Source organism: Arvicanthis niloticus, chromosome 6, assembly GCF_011762505.2.
Source record: "Arvicanthis niloticus isolate mArvNil1 chromosome 6, mArvNil1.pat.X, whole genome shotgun sequence".
NCBI classification, from domain to species: Eukaryota; Metazoa; Chordata; class Mammalia; order Rodentia; family Muridae; genus Arvicanthis; species Arvicanthis niloticus.
Genome location: NC_047663.1, coordinates 5,702,948 through 5,718,406, shown reverse-complemented (window position 1 = coordinate 5,718,406; position 15,459 = coordinate 5,702,948). Strand labels below are relative to the sequence as shown.

The window sequence follows — 15,459 nt, the reverse complement described above, 5'->3', positions numbered from 1 at the left end:
AATGAAACCATGGTACCTATGGGAGCTCGACAATCTGGGCTGCCATCTCCAGTGGCCATTCCCAAAGGGTTTCATAAAATAATAGTAGATTTGAAAGATTGTTTTTTCACTATTCCTTTGCATCCTCGGGATTGCAAGAGATTTGCTTTCAGTGTTCCTTCTGTTACTTTCAAGGAGCCGATGAAAAGGTATCAATGGGTAGTTCTTCCTCAGGGCATGGCTAATAGCCCTACATTATGTCAAAAATTTGTGGCACAAGCCATTGAGCCTGTAAGACGGCAATGGCCAATGATGTACATCAGCCATTACACAGATGACATTCTTTTAGGTGGGAAAGATCCTCAGGAGTTGCTTGTATGCTATAGAGATTTACAGCAAGCATTAGCTGATAAAGGATTACAAATAGCTCCTGAAAAGGTACAAACTCGGGAGCCTTATGATTATTTAGGCTTTAGGCTTACAAATCAAGTCATTTGTCCCCAGAAGATAATCATCCGCAGGAACTGTCTAAAAACTCTAAATGATTTTCAAAAGCTGTTAGGTGATATCAATTGGCTTCGTCCCTACTTGAAGCTTACAACAGGAGAATTGAAACCTTTATTTGATATTCTCAAGGGGAGTGCTGATCCTACCTCCCCTCAATCCTTAAACCCAGAAGGATTGTTGGCCTTACAACAAGTAGAAAGAGCCATTGAGGAACAATTTGTTACTTACATAGATTATTCCTCACCTTTACATTTGTTAATTTTTAATACAACTTACACACCTACAGGATTGTTGTGGCAAAAGGCTCCCCTCATGTGGATACATTCAAAGATATCCTCTAAACGTAACATCCTACCGTATTATGAGGCAGTAGCCCATATGATTGTATGTACTTGGAAGGAAACAGGCAGTGACTTATTTTGGCAAAGAGCCAGACACCATTATTCAGCCTTTTAGTGCAGATCAAAATACTTGGTTAAAGCAACATAGTACAGATTGGTTGCTTGCTCAAATAGGATTTAATGGCATTATAGACAATCGTTATCCTCCAGATAAATTGATACAGTTTTTAAATGTACATGAGGTTATATTTCCTAACATGACTTCTTTGCAGCCTTTACATAATGCTCTTTTAATATTTACTGATGGATCCTCTAAAGGACGAGCAGGGTATCTTTTAAATAATCAACAGGTAGTCATAGAGACACCTGGACTCTCTGCTCAACTAGCAGAACTGACAGCAGTTCTAAATGTTTTTCAGTCGGTAAGTGATGCTTTTAACCTCTTTACCGATAGCCTATATGTAGCTCAGTCTGTCCCCTTGTTAGAAACTTGTGGTGTATTGCAGTTCAATACTCGAGCCGGATCTTTGTTTTCTCGACTACAAAACCTCATTCTTACCAGAAAAAATCCCTTTTATATTGGCCATATAAGAGCTCATTCTGGTCTTCCTGGGCCTTTAGCTGCTGGCAATGATTGTGTTGACAGAGCTTTAATAGGAGAAGCATTAATTTTGGATCCTGTTGCTCTGGCTAAGCGAGATCATGAAAAGTTTCATCTCTCTAGTCACACTTTAAGGCTCCGACATAAGATCACTAAGGAGCAAACTAGAATGATTGTAAAACAGTGTCCTAACTGTCTTACCTTATCCCCAGCTCCCCATTTAGGCGTTAATCCAAGAGGCCTTAAGCCCAATCATATTTGGCAAATGGATGTAACCCATTATGCAGAATTTGGAAAATTGAAATATATACATGTCTGTATTGACACTTGCTCAGGATTCCTTTTTGCTTCTCTACATACAGGAGAAGCCTCTAGAAATGTAATTGATCATTGCCTACAAGCCTTTAATTCTATGGGATTGCCTAAAGTTTTCAAAACAGACAATGGGCCAGCTTATGCTGGTAACAACTTTACTTTCTTTTGTAAAGAATTTGGTATTGAACATAAAACTGGAATTCCTTATAACCCAATGGGACAGGGAATCGTTGAACGTGCACATCGCACTCTAAAAAATTGGCTTTTTAAAACTAAAGGGGGAGAGTTATAACCTCCAAGGTCACCAAAAGCACATCTTGCTTTTGTGTTATTTGTTTTAAGTTTTCTGCAAACTGATGTTAAAGGTCAGTCTGCGGCAGATTGCCACTGGCATCCAGTCACTTCCAGGTCATTTGCCAGGGTCAAATGGAGAGACCCTCTAACTAATTCTTGGAATGGTCCTGACCCTGTCTTAATTTGGGGTCGTGGATCAGTCTGTATTTTTTCAGAAAAAGAAAATGGAGCCCGATGGCTGCCTGAAAGATTGGTCTGTCAAGTGGACACAGATCTTGAGCTTAATAATTATGATTCTGATAATGAAGAATCTGATGACAAAATTTAGTCAGACACATTATCATGTGTTAGCCATGGAGGACCCAAGACTCTAGATAAGGTTGTTACTCTATCCAGGGTGTTCCCAAGTCTCATCTCCACCCAACCTAAAAGAGGGGGCTTCCGCCCCTAGACCAAGCAGAGAGGGGCCACCCAGAACCCCCTCTGTCTGGCGATCTGAATTCTTGCTAAGGCTGCGAGGCTAAGCACAAGGGAATATAAATAAAAGTTAAAAATATGTTTCTGGGTTCCCTGAGGGACAAGCCTGACTGCATAGGGGTTGATGTCAAAAGTATCCCCTCTCCAGGAAAAAGACATCGGGATGGGTATGGCCCTCAGGCCTTACTGGACAACGACAAGAGGACTGGAGCCATTACAAGGTTCCCTTTAATTATTGGAGGTCAGGCCTCTATCCCCACCTGGGTAAGATTAGAATTGCCAAAGTCCTTCTATACTTGGAAAAGAGAGGAGACTTCAGGGACAGCCCTGCTTCACTCTGAAGGCCTAAAATCAGCTATAAGCCTAAAATTCAGCAATAGGCCTGGCTTATTTGCCTGCTCAGAGTCTTAGGTCTCCATGGAAAAACACTGAAACAGAGGGCTATAAATTATTGTAAACAGACAGCTTTTGTTGAAATCTACCAGCCTGAGTAGTCATAGACTTTGTATCTGATCCCTGTCAACCAGCAGTTGGATGAGATACTAAAACAGTTCCACCTTCAACCTTATTTCCTACTCGGCTTGGATAATCATATTGCTGTTAACGTTTGAACCTTGTGTCTCAAGCAGATAAGTTGCCTTCACACAAAGATCTCTCCCAACAAGCCCGGCTACTTGGTACCCCAGATGGAATACCTCACACAGCTGCTTCTACTGGACCTGTTCCTCCTGACCTATCCTCAGATGGGCTCCATAAACCCTGGACAGCAGGACACAGCCAACTCTCCTACATCCCCCATACCCATTCTTCTAGGTTCCCCCTAGAGACACGTCGCCCCCAATGTCAGCAGGAAGTAGCCAGATATCACCACAACGACGACCCTATTCCTGTTTCACCTCTCTTTTCTTTTTAAGTTAACCAAAACGGGGGAAACTGTACCTTCCCCCCCACCATGAGCAAGCCTGAAGAGACCTTGTTTACCACAACAAGGTCAAGTGACAGGGGATCTAGGTGGAGTTACCCACCTTGGCTGCCCGGAACACAGAAGCAGAACTGCCCCTGGGCTTGCCTTGAGACATCTCTGACCGTGACCTGGAACGACTATGGATTATCCCACCCATCTGGAACCAGGAGGGGTTGTGGGTTGGGTCTTCCCCTTTAAATTGAGAGCTCAACATTAAAGCTTTGGGCCTTGATCAGAGAACTTTGTCTTGGCCTCATCTCTTCTTGCCCTCCAGCCCCTTTCATTCCCAGCCCCCCTTTCAGGTGAATCCAGTTGACTTGTGGCCGCGGGCGGCTACAGGCAGCCCCGTGGCTGGCAGTCATTTTTGCTAGTGTTAGAGAGGGTGGATGTCATGTGACTTCACTGCCTTACTGAATAAAAGTAACCACATGGTATAAACCAAGAAGTTAACAATAGGTCTCCAAGATAGTTTGGATTTCTGTACAATAATTCTTGTTCTGAAAACAAAATTATAAAAACAAGGTTTATGAAAGATATGACTTTAAAACAATATTTAATAATGTATTAAAGCTGTACCTCCATGCATTTTTTTAAGAGTTATGAGGTGTTTATTCATTATACACACCTGAAGGAGGCATTGCATATGTGTATCTCCTGTTCTCCATAACAAGCTTATGAAGAGACGGTATATAATAGTTATAACTTAAAATACATTTGGATTAGAAACTAAGCCAGGACTAGATCTTGAAACAACTGTGCTGAAAGAATGTAAGTGGTTTAAACTCATGTTTTGGTTATGAAAGTAACTCAGCTCATCTCACAGGAGACGAAAGCAGGTGTTGAATCAGCAGAGCCCCAACCAGTTATTGTTATGCCTCTTTAATTTTTCTGTCCCCTGATTTCTTGTCTTCTGTGCCTAAGTCTTAAACAGGTAACCACTTCAGGGGATGGCGGCGGTAGACAGGCCACAGAGGAAGTGTCAGCAAACACGAGAACGCAAATCCAGCCATAAGTAGGTAGGCAGTGCACCCAAACTGTTCAGCCACGTACCCAGAGATAAACCCAACTACTGCAGATTAAAGAATAATCCCCTGAAACATCTGTTCAGCTAGCTTCTGCCCCTTGTAATCCATCTGGGTGGGCAGCAGACTCAGGTGTTCCAGCATGGTTGCAGAAGACCGATATCGACCGTGAAACGCGGGTTGCCGATTATTAAGGAGTATGGCTTGCGGGGAAGCACACGGAAGGCAACCAGGCCGGTGCCAAGCGCCTCACTTCCGCCGTGGCCCCGGAAGCGGAAGTCTCCGACGGGCACGGACAACCCCTGGCCCTCCCCGCGCCATCACCAAGGGAGGTAGGTTTCTTAGCTTTCCTAGGCCCCTGCACACTGCTCCCGAGGGCTGGGGCAGCGACCTGGCCGGAGCATGTGCGCCGGTCAGTGCTCATGACCACCCGGAGCCGCAATTGCGGTGGGAATCACTTGCGGGCTCTGCCTCCCCAGCTTAACGGCGCGCTCCACGTCTCCATAGCGACGGCCTTTTCTCAGGGAGGACCCGGGCGGCGGGGTTGCCCCGTGGCGCCTGCTGCGCGTGGCTCTCTGGCGGAGGGAGGCACGGTCAGACTAGGGGGTTGTGGCACTACGTGGCTGCTGCAGAGCTCGCCGGCCAGAGAGCGGCAGGCGCGGGCGACCCGTGGTTAGGCCCGGCCCGGGGCCTGCGGAGCGAGCGCTGAGCCGGCGGGGCGGAGGCCTCCGTGCATTTATAGACTAGAGTGTGCCGTATGTTGGCAGACAAAGTTGGTAATGGAAAGATCACCTGGTGGTTCTGCTTTTAAAGTCATGAAGAGGTCATATAGAGCAGCTGAGACTTGGCACTGTGTGGCAGGTCTGGAGTTCTTAAAGAGAGCCCAGAAGATGGACTCCAGCAGTTTTGGAAATGCTGGTGCCATGTGACAGGCACAGGAAATGGAGCCTGCTAGAGCCACCAAAAAAAAAAAAAAAAAAAAAAAAAGCACGTGCTGCTGTGGGTGGGTGGGGCTAGAGAGTTCCTTAGGGAAGACCCGGGGATTGTGATTAAAGCCCAGACATTAACCATTGAGTTGTTTGCACTGTTGGAGTTTTCCTTTGCTCTGTCTTGATTGTGATTATGCCCTGTTTCTTCCCTCCTGAAGTAAAAAAAAAAGATACTTTAAAAAGGGCACTTATTTTTGATATTACAGGAGCCCCCAGTTGAGGGTCTTTAAGAGGAAATTTTGGAGTTTTACAAAAACTTTAAATGAAAAAAAATGGCCATTTTTTTTAAGTATTTAAATTTATAAGGCTATGGGACATTTTAAGCTTATAAAGTGTTTCATATTATGTCTTTATTAATATGTAATCTAAACAAATAAATACATGGCTAAACAGGGTGTAAAACTACTCTTCAATAAGGGTACTCAAGTGCTGGGACCCCCGCTTCTAGCCCACCGTTCAGAGGTAGGAAGAACAGGTGGTAACTAGGACAAGGGTGTGGACCTGCTTAGAAGTAGTTCTTGGGGCCGATTCCAGTCTCTGTTGTCAGGATACCAGCAGTCCAGCCTAGTACTATCAGGATACCAACACAATCAGCAGTGGTGGCACAGTCCAGCAGAAACAACCAGGCCTCTGTTGAAGTGGCTGAAGTCATCGGGAGTGACCAGAACCAGCCAGGATGCCTGGAGAAGTTCTCTGCCATGCCTTTCTCAAAGAAACGAAGATGTGAGGCCAACAAGCGTTGCAGGCTAGCTACGCAAGCGCCCTGGCACTGTCCATTGAGTCCTATTTATACTCTCTCCAAAAGCCATGTTCCTCCCATGGGTCTTACCTTAGTAAAACACCACGTCAGTCTGCATCGCACGACACAACCAGAAACTTCCACTTTAATAGGGCCATAGCCATAAACACCAAACACGAAATAAACATGAGACACACAGATATTCCTATTTTATGATACAGCAAGACAGTGACCCAAGAAGCCTGACAAACAGCCCATACAATGTCTCTCCTTATCTAAGGACTATTCAGGCTCACAGAGACTGACTTAAAAACATTTGTCTTGGGCTAGAGAGATGGCCCAGTGGTTAAGAGCACTGACTGCTCTTCCGGAAGTCATGAGTTGAAATCCCAGTAACCACATGGTGGCTTACAACTACCCGAAATGAGATATGATGCCCTCTTATGGGGTGTCTGAAGACAGCTACAGTGTACTTATATACAGGAAAGAAAGAAAGGAAGAAAGGCAGGCCAGAGCAAGAGGGAGAACGGAAGGGGCCAAAAAAAAATTAAATATATATATATATATGTCTTATCTCCTTGTCTCTGCTAAACTTGTTAAACTTTAGCCATTTTGATAAACTGAGTCATACAAGAAGCTGTGATAATCTGCAATGGTGCACCAGGAAAGTAAGGTTGCTAGCCTCCCTGTGGGCTGTGTTCATGATTTAAAGTTTTATTTTGATACTAAAGGAGTCTCAATTTAACAATTACTGTTTTTTAAGGCTAAACCTACCAGGGATAAAAAAGTAAATCCTAACATTATAAGAGCTACTAACCTATTATGGACTGTTAAAGATGTTTAATACATGCAAGTTGATAGCCACCTCATAAAGGATCAAACTCTTTGTGCTCTCAGAACTGTGCTTGTAGCCATAGTGTGTGTTTTGTGTTTGTAGTGTGTGTTTTCACGGTTAAGCCTGCAGCATCAAGTATATTTAGTAGGTTATGATCTTCAAACTCTTCAGAGATTTGCTGAATATGGCATTTAAAATGTTTAATGAAAAAGTTTTCTTTGATAGACAGAAATGTCATCCCCTAGAAGTGGTCATCAAAGACGACAATGGGGCACAGACTACCCGGGTTGTGGTTATTCTAACCACTGGGAAGAATTAGTCTATGCCTCACCTGTTACCAGGACCCTGCCTAAATTGTGGACAAGCAGAGTCCTGGAGAGTTGATTGCCCCACTTTGTCTAAACAAGGCAGCCAAGTCCCCCAGGTTCCTCCTCCTCGGGACCTCCTCTCATCCTTTGGACCTGACATTGAAGACTAACACTGCCCTGGGATCTATCCTCCCAATGAAGCCATCGAGATCATGGGAGCCTAGGGTAACCATCTAGATAGTAGGTAAGACTCTGCCATTTTATTTGATATACAGGCCATTTGGATTATACTTCCTGCTATAATTTACATTCTCGGATCTCTGGTAATGTTGACAGCTAACTATAGCTTTGGCAATAACAGGCATTCAGCCTCTTCTCCAAGACTACAGCTACCCTGTTAGTTTATTTTAGATGTAAAAATCCGGCCTTGCTTTTTATAGAGATACTGGATCTGCTGCTGAGAAAGGAGGTATTGCCTTGCTAACAGGCTTCATATTATAACTATTAATGTCTCTGCTAAATGAATAGAGGGAGAGGAAAAGGTTTTAAGTTCATGTAAGTTGTGAGGGTCTAAGAAAGTGTTCTAAGGTATGTAAGGTCTGAGGCTCTACAAAGGTGATTTAAGGTATGTAAGTGCAAGTTGTAAAGGTGTAAGGAAGTGATTTAAGGTAATGGGACAGACTTTCAGATTTCTTTCTCCTCCATGCTCTTGTTGCACTAAGATTTCAAAAGTTGAGAGTTTTAACATTGATCAGTGGAGTTCTGATGAGCCGGCACTGACACTACTAGAGTCAGTCACAAGCTCAAGCTTTTAAATTTTGTTTGATTGTCATCTAAGTATAGACTTAAAGGTGCTTCTCGTCTCTGTCTAATCTGCACATCCTCCAGACAGAGAAAAGAATGCTTGTGCTTTTAAACCCAAAGCCATAGCTTTTCTGTGACTTGAAGTCATGAGGGTAGTCCACCTGTTTTATAGACACCTGTTGGCAACTCTAAAGATAACGGAAAACAATCACTGTTTTCTACACTGACTTCTTCCGAGTCAAAGAGCTTCTAGAAAACAGCTCTTCTTTCTAATGCTTACCGAGAAGCCAGGGTTCTACTGGACTCTCGATACAGTTGCTGAATCCCAGTTTTGTGGGTACAGTAGTGTGGTAGCACGATTAATTACTGGCTTCTCTTTGGAGTTGGGACTCTGGGTGTTTTCAAAAGTCTAACCAGGAGGCAGGGCAGCACAGGAGCCACCTGGTGTACAGTAGGCTTGGGTGAAGGGCTCCATATCTCTCCAAGTCAGAACACTCAAAGATAGACCAGACACACAAGCCAAGACACGAAGCAAAAGCAACGACAAAAAACATCTAGCCAATGACAGTAGAGAACACGAGACAATAACAATTGGAGTCTTCTTCAGAGGTCCACCAATCCTTGTACAGCCCAAAAGCTAGGAATCAATCAGAGGCAGCACGACTCCGAGTCTTCCTTGGCTTTCAAATCCATGCTGAGGCTCCCAGTCTCATGAAATATCACTATAGTTCCTAGATATTGAAAATTCTTATAACCCCAAGGTGCCAGGCCTCCAAGAACTTTCTGCTCCTGGTCTCACTTAAATGTATGAAGGAACGTGGCTGTTGCATGCTTGTTTCTGAATGGTCTCACTTGAGCGCCTGGGTTTACTGTGGTCTATGTGTCTTGTTTATACCTCAACTCCTACTGTTACAGCCAGCTATTGTGTGTTTGACTGGGTGAGCTTAAAGGTTGTTTTGTCTGTTCTCTGGAATTGGTTATGGCTCACCCCTTTTCAGACCCAGGCCTGCTTTTAAAGACTATGTCCAGGGTCAGAAATGAAAAGGATTATTGGCTTAGAAGTTATCATATATGGTTAAAAATCTAATATCTGTAACAAAAAGTTAACTTAAAACTTGTAACTCAGGGTAGTTAAAAGTGTATGTTTAGTTACGCTCAAAGGGACTGCGTAGCATCATTCCACGTGGAGGTATAAAAACCACATGGCTGGTCACCATCTTTGCTAGGATTGAAGTCACAGGGCTCTACCACCATTCTGACTAAGGGCAGCCATGTGATACGAGCTGACCAAAGAAACAGATCTCCAGAGATGCTTTTAAATTGGGAAAAGATTTTTGTAGAACTTCTGTCCTGCCTTAAAAAAGGAGGTTCATAAAAGATAGGATCTAAAACAATGCTTGTTTAGGAAGGTATAAAGACTGTATCTCCATGTGTCCCTCTACGAGACCGTCCCTTCCCGAGAGCCAAACCTTGTAACACAAGAGTCACCCACTTGAGTTGATTTTAGAGACATTACCTTGTTGCGCTGTTAGAGCTTGGTTTTGTCTTCTGAAAGTTATGGTTGTGCTCTTTGTCTTCACTCTTTCAAAGAGTACTGATTTTGAAATTACAAAAACATGCAGTTGAGACATTTTAAACTTCTTTAAAATTGTTTTTGCAGTTTTACAGAAAATTCAAGTGAAATGATTAGATATTTTTAAGAAACAGCTTTTAAACATATTTAAATTTATAAGGCTATGGGACATTTTAAAGTTTATGGGCTACTTTATTATAATGTCTTTATTAATATGATCTTAACAAATAGATAAATAAAGGACTAAAAATTAAAGCCCCAACTAAACACCAGAGACTGAAGTATTCCTATCTTATGTTACAGTAAGAGAATGACCTTAAGTAGTCTGGAAAAGAACTTGAAACATCTCCTCAACCTATGGGTCAAGATATTTGTGGAGTTGAAAGACCCTTTCACAGGGGAGCCTAGAGTTGCCAGGATGTCTGATGTTTACATTGTGATTTGTAACAATGGCAAAATTGGAGTTGTAAACAAGCAATGAGAACGATTTTATGATTGGAAGTCACCATGACATGAAAAAACAGTGTTAGAGGATCACAGCATTAGAAAGTTGAAAACCACTGACTTAGAGAATGTCTTTCCTTATATAAAGTGTATTCAGGAAAGCAACGTTTGATTTGGATATCTGTCTAACCTCCTTGCTTTTTGCTAGCATTTTTAAGTTGTAGCTATTTTGGTAAACTGAGTCATATAGGAAAGTCTTGTGTTCTATACTGATACAGCATGTAAGGATCAGGAAAGTTCCCAGTCTCTTCATAAATTGTGTTTATGGTTTTAAAGTCTTATCTTGATCCTAAAAGAGCTTCACTTCAAAAATTATTATTTTTATACTAAACTGCTAAAGATGATCAAGCTTTGAGGTGCTGTCACTATGTTTATAATCATGCTAATACTAATGTAACTTTTAAAAAGTGCTCTATTTAGCTTTTTATATGTGTTTTCCCTGTATAGGCTAAAAGAAGTAACTAAGAACAGAGAAGGATTATTTAACTCAGATATGCTTAATCAATACTAGCCCTCAAGCCTGTCAGAGGTCTGCTAAATATGGCATTACCATGACAGACTTGTTCAGATCCTAGCAGTGAGTGACCCCCAACATCTACAGGAAGATAATAGACAGAACCACAAACTCCACCTAGGTTGTAATACCACTAACTACTGGGTAATACTGCTCCAGTGTCTTGCCTGCAAAATACGTCCTTCCCATGATTCTCCTCCACAGATAAGTCTCTCATCTTCTAGGCCTGACCAAACACTCATGCCTGGTACCTCTGCCCTCAATGTCATGGAGACCACATGAGGCTGGGATGACTGTCTAGGTGATGGACTATGGACTAGTCTCTGGCATGTTAATTGGTACATAGGCCATTTGGATTATAATTTATTCTTCACAGGTCTCTGATCATATTGACAGCTAAGCTAACTGTAGCTTTATCAGCTAAGGAACAACAAGCAACTAGCTTTTTCTCCCAAGGCTGCAACTCTCTTGTTAGTTTATTGTTGTGGATAGCCCTAGCCTCTTGTTTTGATGGTAGTTCCACTCCTGGGAGGGGCTGCCGAAGAGGAGTGAATCTTGTGAACCTTCTGTCCAATTGTATTTGTAAAATAAATAGAGCCAGTGATTGGGCAGTAGAAGGGGAGGTTGAGAAAAAGGCTTAGGGGAGGAGTCGGAAGAGGAGGAGTCAGAAGAGGAAATTGAGGAGAGGCTATGGAGATGACAGAGGAGCAGGAGGTAGAAGGACAACAGAGGAGAAGAACGTGGCCTAGAAAAACCACAAGTTATAAGGGATCTCATAGCTGGGGTATAGAGTAGTGCAATGGTAAATTTGCCCAATCTAGGCTTGAAGTTTATAATCATAAATATTAAGTTGTGTTTTCCTTGACCGGACTTATTTGGGTCAGAGATTTACCACAACAGTTTATAAGTAAGTTAAATCTACTAGGTCTCTTATTTCAGAAGGCAAACAGGTTTGCCTTGCTCATAGGCTTCATATTAAAGGAGAAACAGGTTTCAGGTGTAACGTTCCACTAATGAAATAAGTTTTGCAATGATCTCTCAGTAATAACTACTCATATCTCTGGTAAACAGTTGGATGAAAAAAGTTCTAAAATATATAAAAGTTTGAGACTAGAAAGGCTTAAATAAATTCTGGGGGCTCTCAGAAGAATGGCTTAAGGTACATAAAGGTTAAAAAAGTGTCCCAGATTTCTTTCTTCTATGTTACTGTTATGCTGTGATTTCAAAAGGTCAGAGTTTAAGCATTCATGAATGGAATTCTGACAGGCTGGGAGAGCACTGACTGCTTCCTGTTTAGTCACCAACTCAAGATTTTGAATTTCTTTCCCTTGTCTTCTAAGTATAGACTTAAAGATGCATCTCACTGGGGTGAAACAGCTCTGCCCAATCTGTATATGTGGCTCTGGAGGGTGAAAAAAAGTTCACGATTTTTAACATGAAGCTATATTTTTTGCTAAGACGCAAAAGCATCGAGTCTACTGTTCTTTTACAGACACCTGTTACCTACTTTTTCTACAATGTGGATTTCAGTATAATGGTAATGCTAACATATTTTCTTTTGTAAAGTAAAACTGCATTGTAAGCTTCAGGGCATCAAAGAAGTCATAAGACTTGGATCTGCCTCTCAGGTCAAATGGACTCCAGTTATACAACCTAAGTTTCCTGAGAATGGGATTTCTCCCTGTCTTGGGATTCCTCTCCTTCCCCAATTATAAGGAAAATGTAGCATCTTTCTTAGTCTGTATCTGTTTCAGCAGATTCTCACTTGCTGGCAGGCTCCATCCAAGGATCACTTGTGGACTGCAAAGGACTGAATCCTGGACTTGCTGAAAACTGATACAAACCAGTCCAGCCTATGTGACTGCTCCCTGTCTCTCCGGCGTGGCCAGCTTATCAGAGGCTTCTGATAAATGCCCCATGGCTCAGCCTTTGACTAAGCTTTCAGTCTCCCTGGGCCCTGGCTTCAGTGCCCTAATGTCAGCTAGAAGTAGTTACAGAGAAGAATGTCATCCCTCGCCCCCGGTCCTCTCCCTGCACCACCTTACCCTGTCACCCAACAGGCTGAAATGCTAAGTGAAAAAATAAATAACTCTCTGGGATAGGGGACAAAGTGGCTACTTAAAGGCCAATTGACATACCAGAGAAGTGGGCCCAGATTTGTCAACCGGCAGATTGATTAACTAAAATAGTTCTACTATTTTATTCAGGGCACTTGACCTGCTTTATGCAGAAACAGAGTTATCATATGGCTTCTAAAAGGTTGTTTCTGTACAAAACATTAGGGATTGTAATCTGATGAACTGGTAGCCTGTCCTTCTAGACTGATACTCTGATGTCAACCATCACAGGGCCTTTAGCCCTCCTGCATGTACTAATTTACAGTGACTGTTACACCATTGTTACAATAACTAATTGAGAATCCCCATCTGGGTACCATGAAGCTGATGGTTATTACATCAAAAAACAAACAAATCCCCAAAATAGAGTGGAAGATTTGACCTGAGACACAACTGGAGGAGGGAATGATATCTCCAGAATTAACTGGAAAGCCCCACCTGCCCAAAAACCAGGTAAGGGGATGCTGGGAGTTGTGGTTCTTAGGAATATAACAAAGCCTCATGGGAAAGTACAGTGGCCTATGAATTTGCCTTTTATACCCATGCAACTGTCCATCTGTATGGTGGTGGACTTCCCTTTTCCCCATCTGAGAGCCAGATCAATCAGTTCTGCTTACATAGCTGGCTTGGACCCAGAATGTTCCTGCTAAGGTAACTGCTATAGCTCCCATGGACCTGGGCTCATTTTTCCTCTCATGACACTCCGGGGTGAGCACCTGAGTGTGACTTCAGGCCAGAGGATAGCAGACTGGATCAGGAAGAGGGCCTGGTACCAGGTCATGCAGTCATTAGACGGCTGGCATTTTGGTGTTTCCTGAGTAGTGTCTTAACCATGTAGTGACTGTAAGATCTTGATCCAGAGTTAACTTGTTTGCTTTTTGTCATTAGACAAGCGGTAGCTACCTCAGCCCTCAGACAGGTGGGCTATAGGGACCAATCAGGTCAGGTACCTCACAGGGCATTTCCATAGCTCCAAAGGCTGGGTTAAAACACCTTTTGTAATGTTTGTTTGTCTCGGGAACAAACAGATAACAAGTTTTTGATACATCTGGATGTGTAGGTACTGGAGGCCAAGTCAGAGCTGGTTTTGAAACCTGAACTGTGTTTTATTTCATCTCAGTCCAGATTAGGCACTCAGTGTCCTGTAAATTCTCTTTAAATGTTATTTAATAACTCTATTAGTTATTAATATGACCCGACCAGCCCCTCAGTAATCAAGACAGAGTCCTATGGATTGTTTTTTAATCATCTTTAGCACAATTCCTGGGTCTTTGTCTCTAGCTAGACTGTTAATTCCCCAGCTGCAGTCTGTAAGCACTTGCTGTTTGAGTCTTACCTGGGTTATTTCTGCTCTGTCAGTCCCTCCTCAGCGGGCATTCCCCCTGCCTCACACTCCTGGTCGATCACATCTAATAGAGACCCCCTGTCCTTTTCCTCCCTCCTCTCTTCCTCCTCTTTCTCCTCATGGGCCTAGCCTGGTAACTGAACGTGGCCCACCTGCATGGCTGGACCAGTACTTGGCTGTAGCCAATTTTATGTAGCTCTAAATGAGAAAACAAGGTATATACAGCAAAGGCTGGTGTATGTGAGAATCTGCTCATTGGGGGCCACCAGATCTTGGGGTTCAGAATTTAGCATTTGTATATATAGCACCAAAATCTACTGACACAGAAAACCTCTACAGTGGAGGAAGAGCAAGAACTCCAATTTGTTGAATGAATTCAAATGCGCACTATGAGAGAGGACAGAGATGGAGGGAAGTCTTGCTCTTCCAGAGAAGGCAGAGCTCATCCCATAAATGCTCTTGAAGTGGTCAGCCAGGCCCTTTCCTGACCAGGATGGCCTCTAGAAGGATGAGGTGTGGTGGCTTGTGCCTAGAATCCTAGCACTCTCGAGTCAGTGATGAAAAGGTCAGAACAAGTTCATTCCTGTTTTCTGTAAAGCTTGCATCTGACCAGGTCTTGACTCATTTTCTGAAATTTGCTACATTCCACACCCTATACCTTGACCTCCATCTTGATAATATGTTCGGCCAAGTAATTTTGAAATGTTCTACCAAGTTCCTACATAACCAGAAAACCTTGGAAACCCTCTAGCTTTGCAATTTTCTGCTTATATAAGTCCCAGCTTTTCCTACATTCAACGTCATTTTCCCAAACCCTGCTTTAGGGAGATATTGCTGTCTGACAGAAAATAAAGCTTGCTTAATTTGACCAAAGAATTTGAGTAAGGGTCTTTACCAGTTCAGTGGCATTGACAAGAAAACAGGACAATTGTCTAAAGTTAAGATCAGGGGTCTGGAGAGATGGCTCAGCCACTAAGAGCACTTGCAGTTCTCAGACAAGACCTGGGATCAATTCCCCAAGCATACAGTTATCTGCAACTCTGTTGCCAGGGGATGTGATCCTCTGATCTGAACTCTGGCAGCAGGCATGGACCAGACACATACAAATAGATGGGAGAGGGGGATTATGGGATAGTCATACACAAGATATATGTCTAAATAATAAAGATGTCAAGGAAGATGAAAACTACAGAGTAGCACATCAAGGAGTGTGGATGTCTCCTGTACTCTT

At 42.9% G+C, this 15,459-nt stretch overlaps 1 pseudogene; it reads right to left on the bottom strand.

The window, feature by feature from the left end:
• Positions 1-4,014: 4,014 nt before the first annotated feature.
• LOC117711100 (signal peptidase complex subunit 1 pseudogene) lies at positions 4,015-5,441 on the bottom strand (annotated as a pseudogene).
• Between the last annotated feature and the right edge of the window lie 10,018 nt (positions 5,442-15,459).